This window comes from Mobula birostris, chromosome 11 (assembly GCF_030028105.1).
Source record: "Mobula birostris isolate sMobBir1 chromosome 11, sMobBir1.hap1, whole genome shotgun sequence".
Classification (NCBI taxonomy): Eukaryota; Metazoa; Chordata; class Chondrichthyes; order Myliobatiformes; family Myliobatidae; genus Mobula; species Mobula birostris.
In genome coordinates, this window is record NC_092380.1 from 75,631,660 (window position 1) to 75,642,546 (window position 10,887).

At 40.8% G+C, this 10,887-nt stretch overlaps 1 long non-coding RNA gene across 1 annotated transcript in view; it reads right to left on the reverse strand.

The window, feature by feature from the left end:
• The window catches only part of LOC140205537 (uncharacterized), a 32,836-nt gene extending 24,239 nt beyond the window's left edge, over positions 1-8,597 (reverse strand). The window contains exon 1 of the long non-coding RNA XR_011887869.1: positions 6,699-8,597. This is a non-coding gene — a long non-coding RNA (uncharacterized lncRNA). The remainder of the gene's footprint in view (positions 1-6,698) is intronic.
• Positions 8,598-10,887: the final 2,290 nt, after the last annotated feature.

Here is a 10,887-nt window from a genome sequence, read left to right on the forward strand (position 1 = left end):
TGGCTTCTGTCGATTTGCAATGACATAGTGTTTGATACTGGCACTACACGGAGCAAGAAAACAAATATGTGGACTAACCAATGAGGGAAAAATTCCTTTATCTCAATATCCTCATACTACATACGAAGACAATACGGGTTCCATAACACATAACAATAACTGTCTGAAAGAAGATGTGAATCTGTATTCTGGATTAAATGTAATGAAAATTATTTGTGAGGCCAGAAGTGATTTTCAGAGCATCACATCTCATTAGAGTTTGGAATTTTGTTTCCTTTTGCAAATCGTGAGAATACAAATAGTTATCCTCAGAAGCTCTGGAGAACCTGTCCACTGCTGCCTGCAGGACATTCCTGTGAGAGAACCAAATGTTCCCAGACAAAGGGCTTTGGAATTAGACCAGTTAGCATTGTTTATTTTATCAATAGGGATTTAAAATGTATTAAACAGATTGTGAAATGCAATAATACCCATCTGCAGGCATTTCATGTTACTCTAGAAAATCACTTCTTGGCTTGAGCCTTGCTTACACAATCGAACCATTTCTGCAGGAGGTTGTGAGGAAATTTGACCACAATGTCCGAGAGCAATAATCAGCTGTTCCCAGAACAAATGACATTCACAGTACAGGAAAAGCTTCACAATGTCAAGGTCCAATCTTACTTGTTTTCTTACAAGTTGCTCTCACTACATACACTTCCCTTTCCCTTTCCTTCCCAGCAGCCAGCTCAAGCCCCAATAGTCCTACCCTCATCCACTGAGCACTAGCCAGAAACCTCCAAGATCCCCTAGAGCCCCTGATCCAGAAATCTGATGTAGGTCCAGATCTCAACCCCTCTCCCCAACTATGACTAATCGTTAGTTTGCCAATGCAGCCCAGCATGACAACTGCGCCCCCCCCCCACCCCCAATTCATTACTCAGTGCCAGTCTTGATCAACTATGTGACTTGCATGGCAAATCCTCATCCACATAACCCTCCATCCCCAGGCAAATAACTGTTTATTCAGTCTGGGTTAACCCCAGTGCTCGGCACTGGCAAGAAATAGTGGTTAATTCCAGCACAATCCAATCCTGTATATGCATTGTTTCCATAGCAATGCTTTTTCTTGGAGTTCCCAGAATTCTTTGCTATTTTTGAAGAACTCCAATTTGTTGTGCCGACCATTTTTCCACCTATTCTCATTCATAAAACATGACAGTCCACATTATGTGGGCAAACACTCCAGCACACAATTATTAGCTGTGCCAGAAAATCACACAGTGAAGGGACTAGTTGCAAACAAAATTCTCCCAATGTTTCTTCATCTGATGATCAAACAACCACCTTTATAACTTTATTATGTTGAGTTGCATACTACAATCTCATCTCTCTAAACACACCTGCAAAACACAAGGTCCCAGGAATGGACAGGCAACAGAGATTTGAATCCAACAGTAGTTTATTACATGCAATGTCGGATAAAATCTTGAGTTTACCCATTTCTTAATCTGCATTCTAAGAACATTTTGTTGACTAAATTAAATATGCAAATAAATTGCTTCAATAAAGGAACAATAAACTAATTATAGTTCTCCGCCAATAGTGGGCTACCATGACAACATGAGAAAATACTTTAATCTGACCTCTTGGGATATTTTTCTACATTAAGACCAACCAGTTATTGCTGTTGTTAATTTTACTTAGATCTGGAAGAGGGAATTTGAAGCAGGAGAAGAAAGTACTACAAATAATATTGAGAAATTCATTCTACTGCACAACCATCTCACAGCAGCTTTTTTAATTTCAAACTTACAACATCTGTAGTTCTTTGATTTTCATTCACTGTATAAATTACTGCCACTTCTCCTACAGTATCACACACCTTGAAGAAGCTCTGTTTCTCACTCTAATGGATTTCTATCTCCTGTTGCAATGTTCGCCCACGGTGGTTCCAGTTGTTCTTAACTTTAATAAGGTGTTACCAAAACTCACTCATCAGAGGTATTCCCTTTGTCCTATCCATCCCTACCCACTCTCCCTGTGATGCAAAACCCACTTATTTTCTCTCATTTCCAGTTCAGTCCTGAAATGTTAATTATCTTTTTCCACAGATGCTGCCTCACCTGTTGAGTGTTTCCAGCATTTTCTATTTTTGAATCCTACTGGAGTGCCCAAAATACAATGGAAACTTTGGAGAAAGTTAATCATTATGTTTCGTAGCTCTTCAATGAGAAAGGTTAGTAATGAGTATTTAATATTTCAATAATATTTGAATAATCTTGTATATATATTGGTTGATTACACATCCCTGTTTGTTTAGATAATTAATTACAGGTTATATGTATAAATACATGAATTGCATATGTCATCACGCTACTACATGATACGTGTGCACCTCACTTAAAGTAAACTTAAAGTTATACCTGCATTTCAGACTCCCATATCTCCCTTTGAAATAGTTTAATTCTTTGAAGTTACAAAACGTAACACTGTTGATGAGGTATTTTTAAAACAAACCCAAAATGACAAGCACAGTGAGACGTTCAAGATTTAAAAAAAGTTCAGCAAAGAACGCTGGAACAGAGTGGCACATGTTCTTCAGAAGTGAAGACAGGATCGAGTTTTAAAAAGAGGCAGTAAACGGAGGAATTCACAGGACCATAAAGGGTGAGTAAAGAGGAAGTTTAACTGCTCCAAAGCGAAGAAAAAGAATTTCAGGATGTATACAGTAAACATTTCTCTGACATTAAATGTACCTATTAAATGTACCTATTGAATCCGAAATGAGTTTTGTTATTATTGTCAGATTAATTCAGGAACACTTAGAACCAAAGCCATTGTTGATTGCAAAATGCTTTAGGTTTCATAAGTGAATCAAAATGAAGGGGAGTTCATTTCAGTGCACATGGCTGAATTGAAGATGTTGTCCGAACATTGTCAGTTCGGTAATGGGCTTAATGATGCAATGAGAGATTGTTTAGTTTGTGGAATCATAAAATAAAGCATTCAAAAACAGCTGAATGAATTGAAGCACAACTTGTATTCTAAAGAGCCGTTGAAATCGCTGTTTCAATGGAAACAGCAAACAGAGACACAATTGAGTTACAATCAGGAATAAAGGTAAGTATGAACAAAATTACAGCATCTAAACAGAAATCAGTCTGGCTGAACAAATTGTGTTACCGTTGTGGCATGAGATCACATTCACCAAACAAATGCAGGTTTAAAGGTAAAACTTGCAGAAAATGCAACAAAGTAGGTCATATACCAAGGCAATGTAGGGCAGACAAAAGTAAATTGACAGCTCAGGGAAGGGAAAAAGATAAAAAGTCAATTTGCAGTTTCAAAATCAGCGTGCTGTTGATGAAAAATCTGGTAATGATGAGAGTGACGCAGGAATATGTAGCCTGAAGACTTACAGTGCAAAAATTAAACATAGATAAGCAATATGGCTTACACCAGAAGTGAACAGCAAATTAATTAAAATTGAATTGGACACTGGCTCAGCTGTTTCAGACATTCCACAAAATGAATTTGAATGGCATTTCGAAGATACCAAACTGCAGCCTGTAGATATCCAATTAAGAACTCATACTAGAGAAAAGATAACTCCTGCGGGAATGACATTCTTAACTGTGAAATACAATAACCAACAAGCCACATTGATGTTGTATATGGTAAAAACAGAAGGACCAACATTGCTAAGGGCATGATTGGATGAGACAACTATAACTTGATTGGAGGTTCATCCACCATTTGTATGCCACATCCCCTGCAATGAAGCTAATGGAAAACAAATTAAGAAATTTACTGGATGATGCCACAACTGTCTCCATGCCGAACACCATGAATTGTTGCCCAGTAGAGGGAAAACAGGGGTTAGTGCCAATCTTTGTGCCTTTAGTTGGGAGGCATATTGAACCAAAGAAGAACCATGCTGCTCAGAAGAAGCATGGAAGTGACAAAAGCAGTGATCCGACTACAGCAGAGTTTGTAGGCAACACATCTGAGAAAGCTTCTGTTATATTAATCAGGCAGTTACTTGCAACATGTTGCTTGGTTTCACGTTCAAAGAGAGTTTGAGAACCTTCAAAAAAGTTGCAAACATTTTGTGAGGTTTTTTGTGTGTGTTCCATACTCTGCCAGAGCCTCGGCGACCACTTTTTTCAAGTGATTGTCTTGGAGGAAAGATTCTGTGAGTGGTCCCCCACGGCCTTCTCACAGCACAGTTTTTTTTTTATGAGACCAAGTTGCGAGCTCGACACTCAACCCGGCATGGATGGAAAGCGTGCCCGGGAGCGGCCCGACTGGATTCAAACTTGGGAACCTTCACTCCAGAGTCCAGCGCTGATGTCACTGCGCCACCAGCCAGCCTTTGTGAGTATAAAGAACCAGAATCTACTCTGCATGCATTAGGGTTATTGCATGAACTTCAAGTGAGAGACAAAAAGCTGCTTGTAAATGTAGATGCAAAGACCAAAGTCCACCTGGATGAAGGAAGGTAAAAAGAAAGGAGTCAAATGGAGATATGAAGACTCAGAATTCGTCAGATGTGAATGAGGAAACCAAGAGGGAGATGGGATTCAAATGGAACAACAGAAAGATTAATAAGAGAATACTCCAGAGGACTAAAACGCACCTTCCCAAGATCAAAATGCACAAACGAAAGAAGAAAAAGGAGGGAAGAGATTGAGAGAAAGAATGTGAACAAGAAAAAGAATGGTGTGAAAGACAGAAGAATTGTGTGAAAGAATAAAGAAAGGGATCGGAGTAGATCTGGAGAGAGAGAAGGGGAAGAAAGTTGTACAGAGCTGTCCGAACCACTTGCTGCAGTCTCAGAGTCAACTCCTACAACCACCATGGAGGAAGCCGCCGAACCTGACATTGTTTCACAGACACAAATCTCACTGGCCAAGCAGAGGGATGCCCCTTGTCAGGAAAGACAATATCCCACAAGAGTAAGAAAGCCACCAGAGTGAAGAAATCTTTCAACCTAAGTGGGACAATTTAAAGTTTACTATGCTGTTGATGGCTGTATATAGTACTTGCTTTATATAGTATACTGTGTATATAGTGGAGAAGCATTCTCTATTGAGATGGAGTTAGGGAGGAGTGTTGTGTATTTAATATTTGAGTAATCTTGTCTATAAGTTGGTTGGTTAAGCATTCTTGTTCCTCTAAATAATTCATCATGGGTCTGTGTATAAATACATGAACTGTGTATGTCATCACGCTACCACATGTATATGCATGCCTCGCTTAAAGTAAACTTGAAGTTAGACCGCTTTTCGGACAGCCATTTCTTCCTGTGAATGACTTAATATTTTGATGTTGCAAAACATAACAGTTATCCAAGTTTGTGTTACAGGAATTCAAAATTCTCAGTTTGTTTATTGCATTTTAATGTGTTTTTATCTTTTTTTAAGAAACCTATAAATAATTAAAAACCATTAAAACAGATTTCAATTGACAAAACTTTGTGATTGTTGCAGCTGCAATGTGTGGTATATAAAGGTCAAATGTGACAGAATATGGAAGTGGTCTGAGGTACACCCTCATGTCCAGTGGCATCTGAAGGCCACTGTGGCAAAGTTCCATTCCTGCAAATCAGACATATTCTCTCGAAAATCTGAAAAGCGTAATGACTTTCAAATCTACAGAGCTCAATCACAAGAGATTCTGCAGATGCTGAAAGTCTTAAGCATCACACACAAAATGCTAAAGAAACTCAGCAAGACAGGCAGCATTGATGAAGTGGAATAAACAGTTGATGTCTCCCCCACCTTCTGACTTCAGACCCCTTCTATTTCAGTCCTGATGAAAAGTCTTGGCCCAAAACATTGACTGTTCCCCCTCCTATTCCCCTCCATAAATTTGCAGAGCAAACATTCTCTTTGCAGTGTTTTTATATGGTAAAAAAAAGTACTTCAGAATTTTTATTTTGTATATTTTATTGGGAAACAATACAGAATAGGCTCTTCCAGCCCTTTGAGCTGCACTGTCCAGCAACCTGTGATTTAATCCTAGCCTGACTACAATGACCAATTAATCTCCCAACTGGTACATCTTTGGACTGTGGGAGGAAACCAGAGTACCTGGAAGAAACCCATACCATCATAGAGAGACCATACAAATGCCTTACAGACAGTGGCGGGAATTAAATCCGGGTCACTAGTACTATAAAGCATTGTGCTAACCACTACATTACCGTATTGTACCTTTCATATATTTGCCCATAGCTGCATTATAAAAAAGTTATGATTTTTGTGAAGCTGAGATCAAAGAACATAGTGGCAGAAAGCACACAAAATACAATCCATCAAAATGGAATGGGTTTGTTATGACAGAAAACACACAATCTACTTCATGGTTAACTTCCTCCTGGAGAAGTAATCAGTAACCAAACAACAGCAAGCCAGTGGGAGCAGAGAGATGAACTTGCACAGAGACCGGATTTTATACTGGTGCTCTCTTCAGTACCAAACCATAGGAAGGAATTTTATTTTGGAGTAACTCACAAGAACACTGTTATACCCTGAGAATTGTACAGGAGCTTTCAGTTTGCCAACGTGTCATAAGTTTGATGCATGGGACACCTTCGGAGAACCTCATCCCTCATGCAGCTTTCACTCGGAAACTGGATCACAAATTCTCTGCTTTAGACAAATTGGTTTTTGCTTTGAAATGCACTGCAGTGGGCTGTTGAGTATACTTACAGTCGGGGCAGTAAGACAGAGTCACAAGCAGATGTGAGCCAGGGAGGAAGGGAAGAAGGGCTCATGGGAAGAAGGGAAGAAGGACTCATGGGAGGAAGGGAAGAAGGGCTCATGATTGCACACCTTACCTCAAAATAAAACAAGCAGTCTGAATGGCAGAGAATTAACCAATACACCTTGCTAAAGGCAGAAATTGAGGACACCTTCAGAAGGCAGTGCCTCAAGAAGTAGCGTCCATTATGAAGGACCTTAACCCTCCATGATATGCCCACTTCTCATTACTACCATCAGGAAAGAGGTACAGGAGCCTGAAGACACTGTGTTTTATGAACAGCTCTTTACCCTCCGTCGTCAGATCGCTGAACAGCCCATGAACCCTACTATTTTATCACTATTTATTTATATGCTATATTTTATTGTAACTTATACTATTTTTTATTTATTGTGCTGTACTACTGCTGCAAAACAACAAATTCCATGACACACATCAGTGATAATAAATCCGATTCTGATTCTGAGATCTGCAGCCTTTGACAAAAGCTATGCACCCATCAGTAAAACTCTAGAATCACAGCCATTCTAAACTTCCTGGCATCTACATCATTGCAGGTATAAACTCTAATCCCCGACGGAGCGTCTCATCCTGAAACGTCGACTGTTTATTCCCCTACATAGGGGCTGCCTGACTTGATCAGTTCTGCCAGTATTTTCTGTGCGTTGCTTAAGATTTCCAGCATCTGCAGAATCACTTGTTTTAAATTCTGATCCCTGACATGTTTCCCAGATCAATGTTTTCATCATATCATGTTTAACCAGTATCAACAACAGCAGAACAAGTTTGAGTCCATGGACTCATAAACTCAGATAATAGTGATTAATCAATTAGAGGGGATGAACAGCAAATTATTCTGGAACAGTTTCAGAAATAATTGTATTCGATCATTCAGTGCATCAAGGGGAAGCCTACAGTGTTAGTAGACGCCCACATACTTCAAGGTTCAAAGTTTAAAGTACAAAGCAAGTAGAGCAGGGGACTACATACACAGACTTTTGGTGCATCTGTGCTGATAGTAATTGTGGAGGAGATAGTAATTGTGATGTTTCCAGTCCATACTGACTGAGATCTGCAAGTGAGGAAATCCAGTTGCAAAGGAGGTATCAAGGCCCAGGGCTTGGAGCTTAGCGGTTAGGTTCAAGGGGATGATAGTGTTGAATGCTGAGATGTAGTCAATGAAGACCATCCTGATGTATGCATCTTCATTGTTCATATGTTCCAGAGCTGAGTGAAGAACCAATGAAATGGCATCTGCTGTTGACCTGTTGTGATGATAGGCAAACTGAAGTCACTTTTCAAGCAGGAGTTAATATATTTCATGAGCAATCTCTCAAAGCACATTCTTCTTGAGGAGTGGGCTGATTGAAACCTGCTTGAAGCAGGTAGTACCTTCGACTGATGAGACAAGAGGTTGAAGATGTCAGTAAGTACACCAGTTGATTAGAACAAGTTTTGGTACCTGGACAGGTACACCGCCTGGGCCAGATGCTTTTCTTGGCTTCACCCTTCTGACGGTGAGATGAACGACCCTGATGAGGATGGTTACGACCCAAATGCTGGTGTATCCAAGGTAAGGATTGAGTCATGGTGTGAAACTGGAATGAGAACTGAGCGGTAAACAAAGCGCTAGATGATATCTCTTGTTGAGCTTATGACTGAGCACTGAGGCTCTGTTACTCTGTTGAGTATATTACTAATGCAGACATCCCACCTCTCCCGGAAGTTCCGGGAGTCTCCTGCGTATTAATAGTGGCTCCCTGATGCCCGAAAATTATATACAATATCACTGAAATCAATTTTTTTGAGAGCGAGTGAGAGAAAGCAAGAGAGAGCGCGAGAGCGACCACGAGAGAGAGCGAGAGCAAGCAGGCGAGTGAGAGAGAAAGCGGGCGAGACCGAAAGCAAACCAGAGCACGCGAGCGAGAGAGCGAGAGACAAAGCAAGCGAGAGCGCTGAGAGCGCGCGAGCGACCACGAGAGAGAGAGAGAGAGAGTGCGCGCGAGCGAGAGCGAAAGCAAGCCAGGGCACGCGAGCGAGAGAGAGCGAGCGAGAGAGAAAGCAAGTGAGACTGAAAGCAAGTGAGAGCGAAAGCAAGTGAGAGCGAAAGCAAGCGAGAGCGAAAGCAAGCCAGAGCACGCGAGCGAGAGAGAGAGAAAGCAAGCGAGAGCGCTGAGAGCGCGCGAGCGACCACGAGAGAGAGAGAGAGCGCGCGCGAGCGAGAGCGCGCCATTGCAGAGTGTTCCATAAAAAATATAAAACGTATGTCAGCCTAGACTACACTAAAGTGTACCCCTGCCTAATAGGGGTCAAAATAATGACAGTGTTGCTCGCTGCACTGTTTGCAACAGTGACTTTTCTATTACCCATGGTGGGTTAAGACTGTCGAGGTGAGTTTAACAGGTGTCATTCGTTCATTAGCATAGCTAACGTTATTTAAACTAGCTGGCCAGCTGCTCAGGAGCTACTCTATTGCAGACATCCCACCTCTCCCGGAAGTCTCCCGTAAATTGAGAGTGCTACCTCCCTGAAATGAGGTTTTGCAGGGTGGGATGTCTGCTAATGAAAAAAATCATGGTCACTTTTACCAGCCCACAAAGCTACCAGCAGAACATTCCACTTTGCAGCAGTACTGTGGATGAAGCATATGGCAGAGCTTATTTATCATCTTCTCGAAGGAGGCACAGTTCTTCATTGCAAACACAGTATCTACTTCCCAAGCAACACACACACAATGCTGGAGGAATCAACAGGTCAGGCAGCATCTATGGAAATGAATAAAGAGTTGATGTTTCAGACTGAGACCTTTCTTCCCTTTCTTCCTCTTGCTATCACAGGCAGTTAGCCATGCTCTGTGAGTCTATTTCTCCGCAGCAACACAACCACCAAAGTAGCCACCTGAGCCAAGGAAATGGATGTGACTGAAGGAGAGCCTAAACCTTAGCCCAGTCACAGTGCTCTCTGCAGAGCTGTCAGAATATTATCCCCTCGCTCATCTCCTCTCCTATGACCTTAACGATCTACAATTGTTGGTGATAGGGACGGAGTTAAGTTGCAAGGGGGGAGGACACCTTTCAGTGTGGGGTTAGTAGGAGCCTAACTTGGCAGAGTGGCATCAAATGACTATTAAGTCATTAACTGTATGCTGTAATATTCAATATGTCCAGAAGCACAACTGGACACAGGCACTGCAGCAACAGCATCAACGGTACTCACAGCATGCTTCAGCCCAATATTTCCTCGTTTCCTCCTTCTAGAAACTCAGATGCAGGTTTAGCTATTATTTTAGTGGCATTGAAATATCTAAGAGATAAGAAATCCGTTGCCTTTTAGCATCCAAGTACAATCTATTCTAACTTTGCTCTTCTCATCATCATTGGAGCAAAATTTAAAAGAAAGTCATCATGATTAGTTGTCCCTGACAACACATGTTACAGCTCTTAACCTACAGTGCAGAGCTAGTACAGTTGGAACTGCGCAGTGCCACTTTATCGGTTTATTTGCTGCAGTATTATGCAGAAGTTCACAATATCTGTGATTGTTAGAAAATGTTTTTACTGAGTATTGAATAAAGTTCTTAAAAATGAAGGTTGGCACAGTGTAATGGAGGAATGGTGAAAATGGGATAAAATGAACTTTGCGGAATCTGAAAGCAGCCTGTCTCTAATTACTACTAATTGCTTCATTTATTTAAAAGCAGTTGTTGTTGGATTTTTTTGCACTAATGATCGGCAAAAAGAAAAAAAATTCAAAGGCATGCCACAATGGATTAGCCGTGATTTAATGAGCAAACAGCTGCTTTAAATGCAGACAACAATTAGTACTGGGTGTACTAGTATGTTCCCAATTATATTTTATTTAACTATGGAAAATAATTAGCATTTAAAGCTCTCAAAGTGTCTTACTGTGCAATGAAAGTACAATTTAAGCATCCAAAGTCCTATAATGCTTTTGTTTAAATTCAGAGACCATTTTAAGCATAGAATTGGTGGAGTGGTTACTTCACTTAGAGAAGTAATTTAGCAGTTTGAAAGCTTTATACAGGCGCCATTTCAGAAAGTGCCAGCATAGAAAAACTAGGGCTGTTCTCTCAAGCCGCCATGATATTCTTTGCTAAAGCAGGGTTGTCATGGTGGC